The 23809-nt window shown below is 27.2% G+C and overlaps 1 long non-coding RNA gene and 2 pseudogenes across 2 annotated transcripts; all 3 read right to left on the bottom strand.

Moving 5' to 3' along the window:
- Positions 1-1635: 1635 nt before the first annotated feature.
- Positions 1636-2789, bottom strand: LOC149061120 (uncharacterized; annotated as a pseudogene). The gene is made up of 4 exons (XR_016192474.1): positions 2759-2789; positions 2233-2586; positions 2067-2166; positions 1636-1961 (listed from the first exon to the last, which is right to left on the bottom strand). The product of XR_016192474.1 is annotated as an uncharacterized LOC149061120 (transcript).
- Positions 2790-3105: 316 nt separating this feature from the next.
- On the bottom strand, positions 3106-4930 carry LOC149061121 (uncharacterized). Its single transcript, XR_016189852.1, has 5 exons — positions 4256-4930; positions 4030-4141; positions 3788-3950; positions 3510-3701; positions 3106-3440 (listed from the first exon to the last, which is right to left on the bottom strand). It is a non-coding gene; the product is annotated as an uncharacterized LOC149061121 (long non-coding RNA).
- Positions 4931-18441: 13511 nt separating this feature from the next.
- LOC149061122 (uncharacterized) lies at positions 18442-20218 on the bottom strand (annotated as a pseudogene).
- Positions 20219-23809: the final 3591 nt, after the last annotated feature.

Genomic DNA, 23809 nt, shown 5'->3' on the forward strand with positions numbered 1-23809 from the left:
TAGTTAAGTGAACATGGTGTTGTGTACCAGTGACCTACTTAAAATTCAAGTAGTTACTTTGTCTTGTCTATAATTGAGTGAAACATTATTATGGATTGTTTGATTAATTGTTATTTATTAATTAACTTAGTATTTTGTTTTAACATCATAAAAATTATTTTATTTAATCATAATATTATATAGGTATTATATTTCTTGGGAGTGCACACTTTTCAAATTATAAATTATTATTTATGTCTATTAAAATAAATTAATTTAGTGTATTAATTTTTGTTTTTGAATATTATTACATTTAACACTTATCTGACTAAATATGTATACTTTTATCCCAAAATGTATAATAGTAAATAAGTGGACTAGTCAATAATAGTAAAGGTAAAATGATGCAATAAGAATATTTTTAAGTATATTAATTAATCATGCTATATCATATCTTATAAAAATAATAGATAATTTCTATACATCACAAATGCTAGTTTGTATACCAGTCAATCTTAAAGATGTATATTAACAATATCCACCAAAACTTTAAATAGTTGTCTCATTCAGACTTATTTTTTAGCATAAAAAAACAGATATTAAATATAAAAATTAGATAATTTTATCCATATAAAATATAAATGATAACTAATAGGTACATATCTAATAGACATTGATGTATATTTACTGGGATAGTCTCTAAGCTTTCAACAATTATTGTGTATCAAATTCTATCATTTATAAATTATAAGTAAGTACAGTGGAAGGTGATATAACAATAAATAATTCTAATGGCCATCATAATCAGTGCTGTAGTGGAGGGTATACGGCCGTATACTTTCTGGTTATTTCTAATAAACTCTGTATACCTTCTGATTAAGTCGTATCCTCTGTTGTAGTGAAATTACCAAATAATATAAAAATAAAAGTCATTAGATTATTATTAATATTTTTGATAGAAAAAAAAAATGTTTAGTTTTAATTTTAATTTGTACAATTAATGTATGTGTGTTGTGTTATTTAACCTCTACCAAAGTGAAATCTAATGATAGTAATATAGTATAAATGTTTTATATTATAACTCATAGTATACCCTCTGCTTGTTTTAGGACTACAGCACTGATCATAATATTGTCATAATTTTAATAGGTAGGTACAGTTGATAAAAGATCATAAATAAAACTACTTCTTATACATTTTCAACTGAAGTAAAGCAATTTAATTATAAAATGTAATAATTGTTCAATTCAATAGGTTTAACAAAATCTTTTACACGCTTCCACATTCAGTACAGAAACATATAGGATATAGATAAATATAAATAAATACAATAGTCAATTATAATAATCAATTATTATTATAGTTGTGTTTACTGTTTTAGGCTGATTTTATATCATATTATATTAGTGATAAAAGAATTCTTCAAAATTAAAACTATCACTGTCAGAAAAACAAACATGAAACAAGTAATTAACCATCATATTTATTATTTTTAACCCTTTTAACCCAGCATGGTTTTGAAAATAATAGAACAAAAAAATACAGTATATCTAACAATATTTGAATAAATTAATATAAGACATTTCATAGTAAATAACTACAAATTTGATCTAAGAATTTTTTTTTTTAAATTTAAATTTTACCTTTGCAAAGTAATTAAACAATTAATTACAGTAACTTATAATATAAGATTTTAGTAAATAAACATGTAACAACATAATCATATCAAAAATACATTTTTCAAGATGGAAAATTGGTTATTAGAATTATTATATTTCTTAAATCTTAAACTATTATAAAATATTTTTTTATTTCTCCTCTACACAAAGAACATCTGTAATATGGTAAATTCTTATATGGTGGCATCTTTGTATATGTTTCATGACAAGGAGCACACAATCCTTGATGCTGACAGGGTGATGCTACGACAGTGGCCATTGAATACTTGCATATATAGCATTTTTCTGATACAATTGGTTCAACTGAAAATTCAAAGTACTTATGTTAAATGATAATTATGTATATTAATTAATGTAATATGCATGAATGGTTAATGATTATATATTTTTAGTTTAATATTTATTTACAGGTCGTCTTCAAGACAAATGTTGATAGTTTGTGGTAATACTGGTCTTGCCGGTTGTGGTATATCCTCTTCATTGTCCAGCCCATGAAGAAGATGCAATACTAAAAATAAAAGATTATTATGAATATTTTAGTTGTTTCTTAGTGAGTACCTATATTAAATTTTACTATTTATTTGTCCATCAACAATAGACCATCTTTGTAAAATTTGTTCTATGGCATTAAATGGTTTTCAAATCTCTAAAACCGGTTGTATTTCAGGAATAGGTTGGGCAAGAAGCATTGGTCGAACTACTCCAAAATTTGGAGTGATATGTTTAGTGCATGCCAAAAATTCCATAACTGTGTAACGCCCTTCAGTCAACAGCCTAGAAGCCAAATCAATGTTTCTTTGATGGTCTATCCAGATTTGCCGTTGTGGTTCCCTGACCTGGATACCATCAATCGCCAAGTTATAATCGGCCAATACACCACTAAAGTATGTAATTAACCCTTCTGTAAAATTGAAATGTTGTTTAACACCTATTATGGATAATTATATTTTTTTTGTTAGAAATTTGTAGTTGCTTTATAGTTATAGTTAATAAAAATTTTAAAGTTACGAAGGAAAAATGTTAAAAATGTTTTATGTTTAAGGTATATAAGCAAACATAATACAAACATATACATTAGTAAAAATTATAAAACAAATTACTTAAAAACACCCATGGTTCTGGTTGATGCATATTACCTATGTGCATACGAAGGTGTTGATGGCTAACTTCTAATACATTATTTGTCCGCCAAATAACATCATTCACAGACAAGATATCTGCATTTGGTCATATATAATGTATATATTATTTTTTAAATGCACTATAGTTATTATTCAATATTTCTCAAACATTGTAAGTATTTTACCTTTCATATTTAAATTATAAACAATTGAATAAGTTAAAATAAGTATATAAATTTAATTTGAAAAAAATGTGTTAAATACTTAAACCAAGTTCGCAACTATTAATATTAACATTTCACCTAACAATTTTACAACTAGCCTATACATGTAAACGATTGGACAAGTAAATTAGTAATTGACCAATTGAAATTAAAATTATGTTAAATTGTAATGCAGCAAACTCCCGATGTCATCTTTTAATATTTATCAGGATTTACAAACCTTGGAGCCATGTTGATTTATAATATTGAAAATATCAATCAAATTTTCTACAGCTTTCCTCTGGTAAATTATTTTCGACATTTTCTGAATAAAAATCTATTATAGAGACAAAACCTTCCATCACTTTATCCATAGGCAACAGCGGTAATGCCATTAACATATGAATAATGTCGTACACACCTCGATGTCCAGTACACATTTCTATCATTCCTGACTCCTGTAATAAATTTAAGTTTGTTTATTACATATTAATTTAACTAGGTATCAAAAATATTTATAAACTTACTGAATTCCCCTACTTTTCTCCACAGAGCACATTATTAAAAATTGTTTTCAATGAAACCATTGCGGCTCTTTCAAAATCCACAATAATTGTTTGTGGTGTCCATTGTGGCTCAATTTCTAACAACCTTTTAAACAAAGCATTATACGCCCTCACTTTCTTTCTTGAAATCAATGCAAATGTTACTGGGAAACCCTAAAACACAAATATTTTATAATTAAAAATGTATACATAGTTGGATGAGGGGTTTTATAATATAAGTATTCCTTGCTACCACTTACTGCTGTACTTGAACATTTAGTTTTTTGTCAATGTCTATCCTCCTTCCCTCCCTTTCCTAATTACTGTGTTATGTACCTCAATAAGCTCAATATACTTGGATATGATATTTATGAATAATTAGTTAATAAGAAAAACATCTTACAAATGGATTTATTGGTTTACCTAAGGTAAGCAATGATTATCATATTGTAATTTACAATATTTGTATAAATTAATATAACTATATATAGGTATAACTCACGGTGTTAAATGTTATACCCATTATAACATAAAGCTGTTGACACTCCCGGTTAAATGATGGAGCAGCACTAAATGTACCATCCATCAAAAATGTTGTTCCAGTCCTAAGTGTACTGAAAAGGAAAACATAGGTTTTATACTATTATTTAAATGTATTTACATACATATCAATATAATTAATTTTATAGGTATATAGTATTAGTACTAAGTAGGTACATATAGTTTACTATTTAATTTCTGGTAATACAAATAACATTGTTATCCCTTCTTCAGGGACAGTGCCTATTTTCCCCTTATAAATGGGTGCATTATTCATCACCAGGACTCGGAACTTTATGCATTTGCATCTTTTTCAGGAAGCGGCATATTTAAAATCTGATTCGATACAAATTCATTTCATAAACCATACAACTGAAATACAAAAATTTATATTGCATATTTTAGTAAATTTATATGATTTTGCATATTTAAATTTTTTGGGTATATAAATGCATTTTATGTTAAAAACGTATTAGAAATCAACAATATACAAGTTTTCAATAATTGAATATTGTAAATTTGTAAATTAAATGATTTACAACTAAAAAGTCTCCGCACATCGTTGCCTTTTTCTAAGAGCTGTCACTATTGTAATCGGTGACGCTCGCCCGTATCGTTAAAAGTGTTTATACTAAGAAATAAGAATTGGCCATAACTCGTAATCGTAATGACCGACCAGGTTTTTATGTATTATATTTATGTCAACGTCGTTGGTTAGATAAAATTTAACAAAATACCCATATACCAATTGTATTGTGTTGTACCACTTATACTGAGGTGTATGTAAGTATGTGTGCGTTCGTGTATCGAAAACATATTCGATAACGGTGGTCTTGTAACTTTAATAAATTTAGTGTGTTCGACGTTCGTATATCGTATTGTTCCGTGTTCGCTTGTGCTCGATTACCGTTTATGTGCCACGTAAAATTGTGATTTTATTATTTGACAGACAAAAGTTAAAATGCCTAAAGAAAAAAAAAATTTAAGTAGTCGTTTAAATACTTTCGTGTCCGAATTCGGTAAAAAATGTTTTTAGTATTGACACTAGAGTATTATTTTGCAAATATTGCGAAACGAAAGTAGATTCTGAAAGAAGATCCAGTGTAATACAGCACTCGAAAACAGAAAAATATTTGCGTTCTGTTAAACGTAAAGAAGATCAAAAAGAGACCAAATGCCAACCACTATTAACCAATGATTTATCGTCTAAAAAATCGAAGTTCAACCTGGATTTATGCAAAGGTATGGTATCTGCTAATATACCACTTAATAAATTATCAAATGTAGAGTTTCGGAAATTTTTGGAAGATTATTCTGGAAGAGATGTCCCCACAGAATCAGTACTTCGAAAATTCTATTTAGACGACTGCTACAACGAAATGATGGAAAAAATTAGACAACATGTTTTCGACCGAAAAATTTGGGTATCACTTGATGAAACAACAGATGCAGAAGGTCGGTATATAGCAAATCTAATAATAGGGACTTTGGAAGAGGATACTGGTCAAATTTTTTTACTGAATACTGAAGCACTAGAAAAGACCAATCACTCTACAGTTAGTAAACTTTTTGACAAATCTTTAAGCATTTTATGGCCTGATGAGATAAGACACGACGACGTTTCATTATTTTTACGGTTTTATCTAAAAATATTGGTTTAATGACGCTTAAACAAATCTCGTCAATACTTAGTGGATCAATCTCCACCATGGATGGTCTTCTTGAAGATCTGACAACAAATGACCTTATTTTCTACAAGTACGCACCAATTACGTCCGTGGATGTCGAAAGATCATTTTTTGTTTACAAAAACCTTCTGAGCCACAACAGACGATCATTTAAACTCGAAAATATAAAAAAGCATCTTATCATTCAGTGTAATTCATGTAAATATAGCAATTAATACTTAACATGATTTAATAATCACTGTATTTGATAAATTCTATTTTTTTAAATTTAGGATTCAAAATAAAAATATGAATAAAATATTTATGATTCAAAAATAATTTTTTTTTATAATTAAACTTTAAAATGTATCTTTTTATAAAATAATAAATGCATATTTTACTGCATATTTGCGTTTTTTTATTGCATACGTTCATTGATTTTTGGTGCATAAAGTTCTGAGCCCTGTTCATCACTGAAAGATGAGCGTAGTCATAAATAAGAATATGGTATAGATGAACAACTACCATGTTAGAAAAAATGACATTGCAAACAGCGCTCCTGGTGTTTGGTATAAGTACTATGAATTAAATAGTGGTTCTCATTATATTACTTTCAACTTTCAAGGCTTCTCATTTTGTTACCATATACTCGGATGTTATTTTTTGATCTGAGCCTGTTTTTTTTTTTTATTAGGTATAAGTATATTATATAGCCCGATAATAATTATAATCTATAACTTTTTATTGGTGGATAGTATTAAGGTAGGTTAAAATATAATAAACAGATTGTTACAATACAACTTTAAGTACATTTTATTACACATCACAAGTAAATAAATACAAATAAATATAATAATATAATAATTATTATAAATATAATATTTGTAATAAATACACATACATAGCAAGTAAATAACAATATAAGAGGATAATAATAATAAATATAATATTAATATAATAATATAATAATATAATATAAGTATGTAAGTACTTTGTATAAAAACCGATTGGCGTTAATCATTATAAATAAATAAATAAATAAATATAATATTTGTAATAAATACAAATACAATATTTAATGATATGCACTTTCTAGACAAATATGCAAATGCCTAAAGTTCCGAGCCTTGGTTATAACAAATGATAACAGCTAACAGTACTGTATAGGATGTCTTTAATTTTCATATTCCATTTTTTAAATCTATTATTCGAATCTTTCAAATCATGTTGATTTATAATATACCTAATGATTATGCTTCATTGTAAATGATTATTCAATTGTAAGTAGTAGGTATTAAACTTTAAATACTTCAGAATTTTTTTAATTTATTGTAATATTTATTATTTATACTAACTGTCTAACCAACTGAAACATATTAACAACTCTCGTGGCCAGATAACTAATAAATTATTCTAGCTCTTGGCAACTTTCTAATAATTTCTTGTACCTATAACCAATAGGTTTTGCTAATTTGTCTAGGATAACAGTCTTATAAATTCATTATTATTTGTTTGCTAAACTATCATATCATTCAAAACTCCTAAAAATAGATAGAAATATTAATATTTAAATAAAAAGAAACAATGTGTTGTAATAAAATAATGTAAATTAAAAATTAAAACCTTCATTTGGTTTGATGGTTTTGTATAAAATATTTTGTTTTACATTAAAACTGTTTTGTAAATCGCGAATTTCTTATTATATAATTTACCTCGTGCCAATCTTATATTTTAGTTTATTTTTTGATATATAGTAAACAAATTCAGACTCAGTTTGAAAACACTCAACTGTTGAATTTGGGCTGAAGATAATGTCTCATATAAACTTTCTTTAAATTCATGGTCAATAATTAAATTAGGCAACCATTTTATTTCTTATTTTCATATCACTTATATTATTCTATTCATAACGTTTAAGTATCATATTCCCCTCTTGGATTTCTTGAATCTATTTTGAATATTACCATTGTTACTTCCAGTCATTCTTGGTTGTATATGTATGAGATATAAATGGAGATATATATATATATATACGTTAAAAATCTAATTATTAAAGTATACCTATTATTTAATTACCTGCATTAACATTAAAGAATTACAAAGAATTACAATAATTTATTACTTTGGAAGATTGTGGTGATGTCTGAACAGGATTATGGCAAGTATTTTCGGCATTATAATTTATACCCTCAAGAGGTTCAATTTCCATCTATGTTTATTTCATCTTGAGATACAAGTTCTAACACCTTTACACTTTAGTAATGGATACATAGAGGTTGATATAGGTAAGTACTACAGAAACAGTTGTAGATATAATTTGGATATTTAAAGAAAGTATTACTTATTTACTTACTGGAACTGATATACTACTTTAAAACAATTTAAATGTGTTTAATTGTTTAAACATTAAGTGACTAGATACCGATTTTTGGTATCAATACCTAGGTATCTTGATAATACCTACCTTCATTTAAATTGAACAATGCCTCTCATCTGTCTGCCCTTTCATCTATACATTTGTTTAAGCCAATTATAAATAGATGATTTGTAAAATATATGAATTTATATGAATTAAAAATTATAAATTAACAGTAAGTTATAAGTTTATAAATAGTATAAAACTGAGATCAGAGCTATGGTAAGGTTACCTACTAATATAATATGTAGATATGCATCATAGGTATATATATTATAAATTCTAAAAAAACTTTTCATTGTTTGTGTAGTGGTATTTTATTTTTCATAGTAGAATAGGTACTTAATTAATTTTAAATTTATAGTAAATAGATAAAGTTGTCTATAATAACTAAAAACATACCTATTAATTTTTAATTTTGGTTGATAATAGAAGGTAGTACAAATGCTGTACTAATATCTAATAAATGTTAATAGATTTATTGTGTATAATTAAATAAATATACATATATTAACAATCAATGTAATGATTTAAAGTAGTTATCTATTAATTAGGTAGGTAATATTAAGCTTTTACTATTTACTGCCAAAGACAAAATGTAGGAGCTATGTTAACTATTATTATAGTAATATGTAGGTACCACAAATGCTCATAAAAATCATAATATAAAAACATACATGTACAAAATTCATATATTAATTAATAATGCAGATCATAAAAAACAATAATTTTAAACTTTTTAAAATTTAATATATATAAGCGGGTAAACAATATACAGGTAACAGGTTACCTACCTTCTATCACAATTAAAATTTAAAATATCCGAAATATTTATAACTGGTCATAAAAATATGACAAAATTTAAATGTACAAAAATCTAACAATAAATCAAATATAAGTACTTTTTTTATGGCGGAAATGCGGAATTTTGTACAAGCAAATTTATTAATTATATCATTGGTTATAAATATTTATAGTATAGTATCTTTATGATCAATTTTTCTGTAATTTTCTTTTTCGGTGTTGAGTAAAAAATGCCAAAAGTGTTAAAACAATCCTGTTAATCGCGATAGCGATTTTTAATCCTTATTAATGTTGAGAAGGACCTTTAATTAGAACAGTTTGAGAGATTGGAAAATGGTTATAACCAATTTAATAGGAATTTGGATATAAAATTCCTATAAAAATTGTCTATTTATATATTGTGTAGATATTCGATATGATTATAATTTTAAATTTCTTTAATAAGAACAATATAAAAGAAACCTATTTCAATTTCAAGCCGTAGCTATTAAAATTGAAAATAATTGTATGAATTGTTAACTACAATATAATTGTGTTTTTTTGACGAACTGTGTCAAAATTTGAACTTTTAAACTTTATGATCGGGAAAAATGTTTGCCACTAAGTCCAAAATTATTAACAAAAAATTAAGGAGCACAGTTTTTCTACAAATTCGAATTATTCAATTTATTTTTCATTGTAGATACCTACCTACCTATAAGTCCTATACATATAAGCTAAGATGATCAGTGAAAAACTACACTACCATGTTATACATTGGTTTTAAATGTTTTGATTAATCATTTATGAAAATCTTTGGGAAAACATATTTTGAAATTTTAAATTTCCGTCGGCGAAACGGTGGCGGCGAGATGTCCGTCGGCGAAACGGGTGGTGGCGAGTCGGGTGGCGGCGAGATGGTGGCGGCGAGAAGAGCAGGTTCGAGGAGTTGGGGAACGAAATTTGAAAAAGTGGACTGATCGATCTCAAGTAGACATAACACAAAATTCAAATCAGTTTTCAAAAGTATAATCGTATTACTAGGTACATCGGTATGATTGACAAAAGATTGGTATATTTTTATTGAAATAACGGACGTTTGCAATCCCCTTAATTTAAATAAAACAAAGATTAGGAATAAACTATCAACAGATACTGTTACAGGAATTAGGAATTTTACATTGTAAAAATTTATTGAAAAATCAAGACAAATCATGTTTTAACTTTGATATTAATTCTGAAATAATAAAAAAAATGAATAGCTCAATATATAATAAATAGAATTATTTTTTTTTTTTAATAAATTACATTTTTTCAAGTGGTTTTAATTTAATTTAGTTACTCAAAAGTCTGGGATGAAAGTTCAAATCACATTTATTTTATATTAAGTTTTATTAGTTACCTACCTAACACAAAGTTTAGCGTAAACGTTAATATTTTTTTGTTATTTGACAATTTCTAACTATGAATTTTTTTTTTATTCAATTATATTTTTTTCAAATTGTTTATCTAAATATTTAAATTTTGTTTTTGTATGCTTTTTTTATTAATTTAATTTAGTTACTAAAAAGTCTGAGATGAAAGAACAAATCACATTTATTTTATATTATGTTATATTAGTTACCTACCTTTCACAAAGTTTAGTGTAAACGTTATTATTTTTTTGTTATTTGACAACTTCTTAACTATGTATTTGTTATTAATAAATTATAACATTTGTGTTATATTATTGAATATTATCTGCCAGTTATGTATATTGTATATTATTGTCAAAATTATAACATTGCATTTATTTTTTAAATCTTATTTCACCAAACATTTAAAGGTTCATTCAACAGAAAGTAGGCGCGGAAACTGTTCAAGTGTAAAATAATACTACCGGCCGTGGTAGACGGTAGTACCTGTAAATTGTATCAATATTCAATTATCTATTTGAATTTTGATTTAAAGAGTTTAGACGGCTTAGTGGTTGTGTATTTGACATTTTGATAGAATATGTTAACTGTTGGAGTTCTGATAAGAGTTGGTGAGCGTAGCGAGCGCGAAATTTTATAGTGGGGCTTTCTGGGGATTATTGAGAGTAAATTTCGAGATTTATGACATTTTTATCTGGCAACACTGATGCAGCGCACTCTCGTCCTATCGTTCGAACTGCTACTATTGCCCGTCTATTAGTTTAAGGTCTATGGAAAAAATAAATCAATAATAGTCATTACTGATAGTTAGTAGCCAGTGATGATTGATGATTATTGTTTATTTTATTATGATAAAGAAGAAAATAATTCAAATTTCCTAAAATTAAAAAAAGTGTATAAAATAAATGACAATATCTTAATAGTTATTACAACCATTAAAATTTTTCTAAAAATCAGATTTACAAATTGGCTATTTTGAATTATTTAAAAAAAAATTCAATCAAATTTAAAAATTGTGCGTGCGGGTACGTTTAAGCTGCGATGTTATATTATACGGGTTTGAACCGTCGTGGTACAGTTATCCCAATCATGATAAGAACTATGTCATAACATAGTACCAACCTTGAAAATAAAAATCCCAAAGTATTCTATTTATTAGAATGAAGACCGGTCTCGTCGGCTCAACATTTGGCGCGAAAATATATTTAAATTATTACAGCCAGCAATCACTCAATCAATAGCAAACATCCAAACAAAAACATAATTAAGAATTAGATTTAGTATTTAGTAATTTATTATTAATGAGGTGATCAAGATTAGGTATATTAAGTATGAAATATAATACATATGAATTTTTTTATAAGTCAGTCAATCGGCAAATAATAATAATGATAATAATATATACTTAAAATCATTTAATGAGATTTTGCATTTGGTACACAATCAGTTACATTTTTATGGAAATTGTATGGTTTCTTTTTTTGGTGACTGTGTTCTATTGAAGCAGGTATACCTACCTGTTATAATTTAATGCAATTATTAAATCATTTAACAATAAGTTGAAGGTAAGCATTTACTTCCTCTTGTCATTCCAGGTTAGGTACCTGCCCGTACTAAATTATGGGGGCCCCCAGTCTCAACACAGTATTTTATATTACAATAATTGTTTAAGTGTCTCCATAGAATATAGAAAATATATTTAAGTATAAAATATTAGGTGTATCATGCATAAACGCTAGTATAAATCTGGTTAGAAAGTTTTATATTAATAAGTATTGAAAAATAAATATAAACTACAATTAACCCTAACAATATTATTAATAAGGGGACTGCACATAGTGAAACATAAAAAAAAAAATTATTTCTATCTATTACTTAATAAAAAATGTTACCAGAATGCCAGCATACTATTTTTTTATTATTATTTTGTATTTAACTAGGACTGAGATTTTGATGCCCTAAAAAATCTGAAAAAATGGGAAAATAACTTAAAAACTCAAAAATAAAGCACTATAAAAATGCATTTAAATTATTATTATATAGGTTGAACATTGTAAAAAAAATGTTAAATGATACTACGGTGTGTATTTTTTTGCTTTTTATGTGTGTAGGTTGTAATAAAATTAATAAAAATTAGATAAGAAGTATAAGCTCTAATAAATACTAATTACTTTAAAAGTTGAAAAAAAGTATGTGTAATTAGGTACTTAAGAAAATGTAAGAATTTACTGAATTTCTTTTACTAATTTACTATTCTGATGTAGCATGATAAATTTAAAAATAAAATATAGCAGGTAAGTGAATGTCACTCTTCTGTACAGTAGGTTACAAGTGTGTTACTGTAATGGATGGTATTAAATTTGAATTCAATGATAAAATATACAAAAAACGATTCTGAGTGGAGCAGTTTGGCAGCTTGTCAGTCTAGGATATGTTATACTATATTAAATATTTGTAATTATTTTTTTTTTTTTAAATGTAGATATCTATAAAATAAATTCCAAGTTAATCAAATCATATTCTTAATGTGTCCAATAACCCAAAGCTAAAATTGTTATTTTTGGTTATTAATTTGGTAAATTCATCCAAATTTGAACTTAAAATAAACTGTGTTTGAATAGTTTTTAGATTTTTTTGCAGCAACAAACATATTTTATTACCATAGGCTACTCCGTGACCAGTATGTGATTCATTGTTAAGTACTCTCCACTGACCGTGCCAATTTTGCATACATCTATATGTTGGGTTAATTCTACTATTCACAAAATCTTCAATAGGTTTATTTGACATTGCTAAAATACTCTCATGATAACATCTATTAATAATAAAAAGTATATAATAACAAAGTATATAATTCTAGAGGCAGTTCTTCAGTTTAGAAGTTTATTTTAAAAAATACACTTTCAGAAAACACAGACAAGTACATTTTTGTATTTAACCAACTAACCAAGTCAGCATATTGATTACAGTTTGTTCTATTTTTAGTTTGTCTATTGTTGTTATTTATATGGAGTGAGTGCAACATTTTTGGGTTATTTCATTTTTTTTTTTTTTTTAAATTACCTGGTTTGTATCGACCGTGCATTATAAAAAGTTTCCATATACTTTGTATATGGTGTTCCTATATGTATCACTGTGTAGACGTGTAGTATAACTGTAGACTGTAGTATCAGACTTCAGTAACTTCAGTGCAAACGGGTGTAAACTGTAGAAGACGTGTTAAAATATAAAACCACTCAAATAACTCGTTATCCCAACTTCGAAAATATATTTGGTTATTTTGGTCTTCAATGAGCATGGTTGTAGTGATGTACCCATCGAAATAGACAAACAATACTATTTATATTGTATTGTTTATCTATCTCGATGGATATACTCCTATAATATACTGACTCCTATCAAGATAATATTCTGATGTTATTATAAATATGTATTTATTAAGAAGTACCTATATTTGCTATTTATTCGCTATTTATAAACTTACATTGGATATAATATATTTTTTAACGGCGGACTACGTAGGTTAGGGCGTACAGTATCTCACCTTGAGCCCAATGAAATTCCCATGCGGAATTTTTTTCGATATTCAAGGTTGGTAACAAAACATTTTCCTTATCACGATTGGGATAACTGTACCCAGCCCGTTTGAACGACCGGCAGCGTCGTCCATACAGTAAAATATTAATATATTGGGTAATTTATTTTTAAAATTAACAGCATTGTCGGGTGCTTATCGCTATTATCGAAATATTAATTCTATTCATTTCTATTTTCTACTGTGACCTGCGACTAGTCGGATGTATATTGTTGTCATACACTCATACGAGTCATACGTATTGTGAGTATAAAATATATTGTTTTTAATTTTAATTAGTTCATTAGTTCAACATGTCAAATTCTATTCATAATTTAATAAATATTAAATTTTCTTCATTAACGTTTAAACAAAAATTAACAATAAAAAATGATGGAAGGCCTTTACCAGAATTAAAAGATTTAAAGACTAAATAAAAAAAAGGAAAAAGTGAATATTTTCAGGATTTTAATCCAGCATTATATCTCAAGAATAAATGGTTATGTGGATGTAAAATAAAACAAGCTCTTTTCTGTTTTCCTTGTATACTTTTTGGTGGTGAAACAGATATACCTAACTAAAATAGGAGTCACTGATTTGCAACATCTAAATGCAAAAATTATTAAACATGAAAATTTATTCAAACATATTCACAATGCGACAAACTTGAATTTGTTAGGCAAAGTTAATATAAGACATCAAATTGATATTGGTTATAAAATAGGTATCCAACGCCATAACGAGTTAGTAGACAAAAATCGCTATATTCTAGATAAAATTCTAAATTGTATTAAATGTTGTGGTAAACACAAATTACCACTTAGAGGTCATGATGAAAACACATCTTCAAAAAATCAGGGCGTTTTTCGCGGAATTCTTGACCTTTGTACTGATTTAAACTCTAGTTAGCGTGATCATTTTGAAAAATCTACTGTTTTTAGAGGAACTTCAAAAACAATTCAAAATGATTTGTTGGATTCTATTCTATCAGTATGTCGAAATAAAATAGTAAATGCAATTCAACAGTCAGAATTTATTTCCATAATTGTTGATGAAACAACTGATATTTCAAATATCTTTCAGTTGGTTCTTATACTTAGATACGAAGTACAAGGTCGACCTGTTGAGCGGTTTTGGGGTTTTGAGAAACCGAATGGACATAATGCCGAAGCATTATCGCAAACTATCTTTGGCTTAATTGATCTACTTCTAGAAAAACCACCTAATAAATTCATAGCTCAGTCATACGATGGTGCAGCGGTTATGAGTGGCCAAAAAGCTGGTGTTAATGTGAAGATAAAAGAACAGTACCCATTCGCCTTTTTTATTCACTGCTATGCTCACCAATTAAATCTCATAATGATACAATCAATTTCAAAAAATAAGCAGGTTCGTATATTTTTTTCCAATTTATCGGAAATACCAGTGTTTTTTTCTCATTCACCACAGAGGGTATCAGTGTCAGACGAAGTGGTCGGTGTTCGTTTGCCAAGAACAGTACAGACTAGATGGAATTTTAATGTAAGAACCGTTAATACTGTTTTTGAACACAGAAAAGACTTGATAATTTATATGGATAAAATAATTGAAATATCTTTACAAACTAAAACAATTAATCAAGCCACTGGTATTAAAAGGCTTCTAGAAGATACCGATTTTATATTTTGGTTGAATATATTTCATAAAATTATGCCACATGTTGATTGTTTATATAGTTCTGTCCAAGCTAGAAAAACAGACCCTGTTTAAGTAAATAACTCGGTAAAATTATTTATAAGTGAAATAAATAAAATTCGTGAAAATATGTCATCAATTTATATAACAGTTTTAAACCAATCGGACTTACCACATTCAAATAAAAGAAAAACTAGCGAAGACCCAAATATTACGAAAAGAATTATTGCTTTAGAAGTATGTGATGTTTTAATAAGTCAAGAAAAAAGTCGTTTTAGTTTCAACGAACATCTAACTACAGCGTTGCTTTTTCAAAACGAATATCACCCAAAATTTAACAACAAATTCCCAATTGATTATTTACAAAAAACTATACATTGCTATCCTTTCTTTATAAAAGAACGTTTAAGAACTGAACTTGACGTTATTTCTAGCCGTGATGATTTTTTCGGTAATTAAAAGGAATTATTCCTACGATTAACTATATAATATCAAATAATATGAACGATTTATTTAAGGAAGTACTGAAATTACTTAAACTGTTGGCTGTCATTCCGATGACATTGTCAGAAGCTGAACGTGGATTTACAACGTTAAAAAGAATTAAAACTTGTTTGCGAAGCACCATGTGAGAAGACAGACTAACCGCTTTATCTATTCTTAGTATTGAAAGTGAAATGATTGCAGAAGATATAGAATTCGATAAAAAAGTCATCGAACATTTTTCATCAACAAAAAACAGGCGGATGGATTTTATTCATAAAATAACTCCATAAATTAATTATTTTCAAATAAAAAAAAATATATCATGACAATTTTATGAATAAAGTAATAATAAAATAATAATACGTGTATTGTGTGTAATTTTATTATAATATAATATATATATTAATTATTTTATATAAAAATATCCAAAATATAATTTACAATTAATTATACCTGTGATTAGCGGTATTATACTATTTGAAGTCGTGCCCCCACCATCAGCACCCACGAGCCGCCACTGGTAATACTTTTATTGACCTAATATTTAATAATCAAAACTGCATATTATTCATTGTTCTCTAATTGTACTATTTTTTTTCCTTTCCTGTGTTAATTGTTTTATTATTGATGTTTATACTTTCGTAATTTAAAAAAAAAAAACAAAAAATGTTATTATCATACCTTTCGGTTATTGACTTATTGCAACATATTTCTCATTTCAATATGAAATAGTTCAACAAATTGTTAAATTTTTGGCGTGTAAGAAAATTGCTATAATTATATATTTATAAGTAGGTAGGTATTATCGTTATTTTATATCTTTAACAACATTTTATTATTTGTATACAAGAATAATGTGAAATTTGACTTATATTGAAAATTTATATATATATTTTTTTTTATTTATCATTTGTAATTACTAATTATGTTTTCATATATTTACTTTTACCTGCCCTAACAACACAAGTAAGTTCTAAGGACATATTAAGTATGTCCCTTCAGAAACAACAGGAACTTCCTGGGCTGTGCCATTTTAAGTCTTAGGCTGTAAATGGGACGTCCACGGGCTATTGATTGTAATTACGAATGTCCGCCTCCCGAGGACTTCCGGAAATGACTTGAATAGGAACTATTTCATTATCGGGCCAGTAGGCTTCCAAAATAGGTCCCATAACGTGATATGACGGAGGATAAAAAAAGATATCGAAAAAAATGCAAAAATTTAAGGGTGACCGTGCATTCCTTATGGAAACACATGTTATTCATAGCAGTGGAGCCATGATTAGAAACATCTACCTACAACTAAATGGGACCTAACCTAACCACTACCTACGCCAACCTAACTGATATGAAATATATCTATAGTGACAAAACTCGACCACTTAAAGCATGACGCAAGGGCGTATTTGTGAGGGGAAGGGGTGGCGAAGGGGATTCATCCCCCTCCCATCACTCATATTGTTTCTTTATAACACATCGAAATAATATATACCTATATATATTTATACAAGGCCGTATCCAGGATTTTTTTCGGGGGTAGTCAAACCTGTCATATTTATGTAGCCGGTACTATAAATAAATAGTTATTTTAAACATTTGTTAACTATTGAAGAAATGATGGGCCCTTATGCGACGTTGATTTTTGGCATTATTTATATCAGTATCAGTATTTACATCACTATAGTTTTCTGCAATTTGTAATTTTTTTACAGCCTTTTCAAATACATCTGTAAAACCATTCATCACAAAAGGCAAATGTTTATTAACAATTATTATGTACACTATTATCAACATATCTTTAATATGGATTAATAATTAAAGTTTATAACTAGATAATGTTAACCCATATGAGAAAAACATAAAATCATAAAATATGTCTTATGGCATGCCAAAAAAAAGTGGCATTCTATTGGATATTTTTTACTCCACGACATAAGACATTAATCTCAAAAAAAAAAAAAAAAAAATACTAACCATCAGAACCATAGATTTTTATAAAACTGTGTAGTGACCATTTACATTTTTCTGGTTGGTAGTCTGGAGAAACCATTTTTGAAACTAATTTATAGTATATGTTTTTATTAATTATACCATCGGGATAAAAGAAATCATTATTCTTTTTCCAATGTTTACAAACAATTTGAAGTCCATCTTCAAATTCTACAATTACAAAATTCCTGGAAACAACATGAAGGATTATCATTAATATAATAAAAAAATATGACAAAATTGTTAATTTAAAAACATAATATCTTTAAAAGTGTGTACCTATCTTGTGTATATATATTTACAATTAATAAACATTGAGGTTTTTTTTCACATTATTTTTTAGAGATTAACCCTTAAATGTCTGAATGCATTAGAGGAATTGATGCAAAAAAGCTAAATTTTCAGGGGTTGCAAAAAGACAATTTTTATGTTGAATTTCTTCTATTGGCCAAAACAGTTGTTCAGAAAGCTTTTCTACGATGTAAATATCCAATAAAGAAGATTTACATGGTATTTCAAACATATTATTTAACCTCAAAAATTTTCTTCCAATTAAGACTTTACAATTATTTTCATTAAGATGAGCAATATTATTTATTATTAAAATGTCACCATTGTGTAAAGTACAGCAATAATTTTTAGGATCATTAGGAATTAGAGTGAAAGCTTTGCACTTGATACTTGAATACTGTGGATTCTTTGTACTTAAGAGCAAAGGTCCCTCGTAATGTTGTTTTCCATATGTATAATCTATAGTTGAATCACAGTCACAATTCATATTAAGAGAACAAGAATTTATTTCATTTACTCTTCGACTAATTTGCTGCAGGGGCCTGTCATCTTTTCTGATCATTTTTTTAATTTTTTGCATATAGTTTTCAAACCGAAATGTAGAAAAATTATCTAATGAACCATACATTTCTTCATCTTTTGCCAAATGAACAAGAGCATATATATTATGCGAAACATAGTGAACCCGATAGATATCTTTGAAAGTTTCTACAAAATGGCGCAATAAACTATTACTATATTCCAAATACTGAGGTATATAACAATATTTATTTGTACACAGCAATCGAATGGCAACATGTAAACATAAAAAATGTTGAAATATATAATTTTTTAAATGGTTTTTCAGTGTAACAGTACCATAATATAACAAAAACATCCTTAGCTCAGTTGATTTCCACTGCCTAAACATATTTGATGCACGTGGTTTTCTTTGGAACTCCAATGGTACATAAGGTATGATATATTTTTTTATATCTGAAGAAATCGCTTCATGTTTTTTGAAAGACAGCCTTACTCCTAGACTACCTGTTAGCCATAAAGTTATAAGCTTTTTAGTGACTCCTAGGCAAATTAAATGTTGGTAGTCAAATGGTACACAAGTTACCAGTCCTAAATTTGGTATTTGAAGTAAGGAAGTTTCACCTAAATGATAGTCTTCATCCTCATAATTAGCAAATTGCTCATTAGTTCTAAGACTTGCATTACTATCAGGGAAACAAATACGATTTTCAACATATTCCCCTTCAGTCATACATTTTGTGCAGCTGGAATAACCACCGCTTCACACAAAGCATAAAGCTTTTTGCTGGGCTATCTGCCAAGAAGCCTTTAATTTTGAAACCGTATGTTTTTCCATCAAAAAATATTCCATTTATAGTCATATCAAGAATTTCATGAATAAAATCTGATAAAAAGTCATTAGAGCTTTTGTCCTTTCCATGATACAAACCAACCATAAAAACATGGTTATATTGAAAAATAGAACATAATATTGGCCATACTTGACTATAGGACGAGGATGATATTGGCAAACCATCAATATTTACCATAATTTCTATTTCACTCTTGAGAGATGCAAATTTGCTGTGTGTATTCAAAAATTGCATGATACCTTTATATACCCCAAAATGAAAATATTCACCAGGTGAAACTTCTCTTATTTTAGTTTTTCTGGGTGTTTGTAGTAATGTTCTAGCATCAAGTGGTAATGTTTCTGACACATGTGATTTAATTATTTTTAGAAGGCGAGATAATGCGTTCAATCTTATATTATTTTGAACAGCCCACTCAGACAATTCATCTTTTAAAGTTTTATTTTGTACTCCTATATTATTATCAGACTTATGATTACTCATGTTACCCATCTGTAATTCTAAATCGGTGTTGTACGATTGAGAACGTTTTACCTTTTTAGCAACACGATTGAGAACGATGTCGGCAGATCAAAGAAACAATATTTTGTACCTTAAAATCAAACGATTGAGAACGATTTTTCTAGCGACGTTGCCATTTATTGGATTTTGATGCAAATGCATCTTTTTTTGGTGTTATGAAACGTTGTTTTGTAAGTATAAAATGTACGACAATTCTTGCGATTAACAAGAGCCATTTTAGAGCCATTAACAATTTTATCATGGCTAGGCTTTTCCGCTCAAACTATTGCCGTTATATATATACCATACATATATACATAGGTACAAGTTATCGTCGATAATTTTACAGCACACATCCTCCTACACATGCAGTAATTTCTGTTTTAAAGGAGACCCAAACACAAACCGTGGCAATAATCAACTCCATTGAAAATAATATTACAAAAACCATGGCCAGCAAAGATTATAATCGTATTGTTTCAACAATTAATTTATATAAAGAGTTTGAACAAAATAAGGACATTATAAGGTATTTACAATTAACCGGAAATAAGTACTTAGGAAAAAAATATTGATTTTTTAAATTATTAATCCTAAGCTGACAAATAAAATATATAAATATATTGTAAATAAATTTAAATTTTTTAAATTTTTATCTTAAGCTGACAAATATGTTGTATATAAATATAATTTTTTTTACTTTTAATCTTAAAAAATGGATATCTTATATATATTGTATATTGTATTTTTATTTTTAATTAATGTGGCAACGTTGCATAAAAGTGAGCAGGTAAGAACGTTCTCAATCGTGCTATTAAAAAAGGTACGGCCGATAAGGACCGTTCTCAATCGTGTTCTACCCTTCTAAATCACAAAGATTAACATGATTATCCGCATTGAAAGAATTATTAACAAGTGATAATTCTTCATTTCCTTCATGATTGCTATATTTTATATTATTAATATTTTGGTGTGGGACTTCTCTTTCACCCATTCGCTGCACTTTTGGTTCACTAATTAATTTTACAATTCTAGAACTGTTAGAAACATTTTGTTTGACATGAACTATTCGTCTTCTTAGCTGCCTAGCAGATATTTTATTCAATGGCTTACGGTAATTCATACAGTTAAAAAAAAAACCATAATAAATAATAATAATAAAAAAAAACCATGTAGGTACCATTTTGGTAGCTCTATAATTTGAAAACAAAAATTATAGAAGGAAATAAGTTTAAAAATATATATAAACTTATAAAAGTAATTGTAAGACTATTATTTATTTAAGTAATTATTTGGCAATACCTAGATACAATTTCTATGAATTTAAACCTGTAGGAAAATTGTATTAAGTTCTTTTTAGAAGTAAGATAAAATAATCATAATAAACCAACAACTGCAAGCCTTATTTAGACTAAGTATATAAGATATTAACCTATAAAAACTTCAATACCTACATCAAAATATTCCTGTCTATACTAGGTCAAATTAGTACCTCTTTTTCTTTTATTAAAAAATAATAAGAATATTGGTTTTTTATGATTAATAATTTAAGTTATAATACAAAAAAATGAATATCTACAGACTATAGATAGTAATAGTAATATATATTAAATTAGTGCCTACATTTAAGTTGTATTTTTTTAACTTTTTGACTGTATACTTAACACAATTAATGATAACTAACTATGATATCATGAGAAAATAAAAAAATGACCTTTCAAAAGTACCCATGGATGAAATTTACTACAAAAAACCATCCCTAGGCTAATCTTAGCTAATGTTGAATCAAATTCATAAGTTGAAAGCATGTGGACGCTTAAATAAAAACACAAAATGTAGCTACCTATGTGGCTATGTCCTATACGTCATATCCTGATAGTTGATCAATTGATCAATCTATTATTATTATATATACTTTTAATACCTAGAAATAAGTTAAAACCTATTGTTCTGTATACGTTAGATAAATAATAATTTAATAATTAATTAATTTCCAAATAAGTATTTATAATTATAAAGATAGGTACATATTGTATGAAAAGTCACAAATGTAACATTATTAAATTTATTTGAATCGTTAAGAAATTTTATTTAAAATTTCATAGTACCTATCATTAATGATTAGGTACTGAAAGTAAGGAATACAGAAGAAACCGTAAAATACAGGAAGAATGGAGGTAGTATTATATAGTATTACAGATGTTGTTGCGTTAATGAGCCTAAGGGCCTGTAGGTTATAATAGCCAAAAAAGAACTACACTAATAATATCTCAAAATAGTTACCTATTATAATATAATTATCATTAATTGACATTAATATATTGACTTACCTTAAATTGTCCATAGTAATGCCAGATTGCCAAATTGAAATGTGTGATTGTCGCTTCGCCATTGTACAAGCTACTAAAATTTCCGAGTAACTTGTTGCTATATCATTGGTAAGTATAAAATTGGCCATTTCATTTATAGTTTTTAAATTTTTATTTTTTATTAATTCTTTTAATGATAAAATCTGACCAGTAAAATCCGAACTAATGTCATCTTTATACGTTTGAATAAAATCATATATAGTACCAGTACTAAACATTGTTATGTTATATTTGTTGAGTAATTGTTTTAAATCTTTATTATAAAATTATTTTCCTTTATCAACATGTAATTTTTTTGATACAATATATTTAAATATTTGTGAAAATGCTTCAGATACTTCCAATCCAGACTTGTCTTCAAAGTCATTGAATAAACATATTTAGAAAATGTATCAATAACATTAAGAATATATTTAAAACCATTATTAGCCTTATACAATGTCTTATGATTATCATTAACTTTAATTTCATTATATTTATTTCTTAAATTATAATAGGGATCAATGTTTTTTGATTTTGGTCTATAAAAACAGTATAAATCAGCTTGCCATGTATCATTTATACCTCTTTGTATAAAATGTCTTGTATCAAAATGTTTTCTAGCTGGTTTAAATAACTCATAAACTTCTATAAGTTCGGGTGGTTTTGATATATTGTTCTTTTTTGTATTACATTTTCTACATACTGATAATCTCCTATATTTTTTATTTTTTTCAATAAATTCTGGAATTCCATTATTTTTTGTTTTTGTTTTACATTTTTTATCCCATTTTTTTATAATCCATTTAATTAAGATATTATTATCTATATATTTTCTCTAATTGTATTATTTGGAAGATCATAAAAAAATTCTGAACCAGATACTAAACAAATATAACAAATGGTATTAGCAGGCACATCTTCATTAAAGTCTGCATGTAAGACAATACTTGTTTTAGATCCAGAAATCTGTGATGGCTGCCTATTCATATTGAAAGAAACAAAATATGCTTTGGGGGATGTGTCCCAATCCCGGAACTCTTCCAACAGGTACCAACTCCGTGCGGCTTGTGAGACGTGTGATCTGACGTATTGCAAACGGTGACGCAAAGGCCACTGGTTGACTTGAGCCATCCCGTCAACAGACAATCGTCATTGTACTCTGTAGGTTGTAGTTATAAAAGTTATCTGTTTGATTATAATATATGATATCTAAAATAGAAAA

This window comes from Diuraphis noxia, unplaced genomic scaffold (genome assembly GCF_037042655.1).
Source record: "Diuraphis noxia isolate RWA-SAM2 unplaced genomic scaffold, SU_Dnox_SAM2 contig0001, whole genome shotgun sequence".
In the NCBI taxonomy this organism is placed as follows: domain Eukaryota; kingdom Metazoa; phylum Arthropoda; class Insecta; order Hemiptera; family Aphididae; genus Diuraphis; species Diuraphis noxia.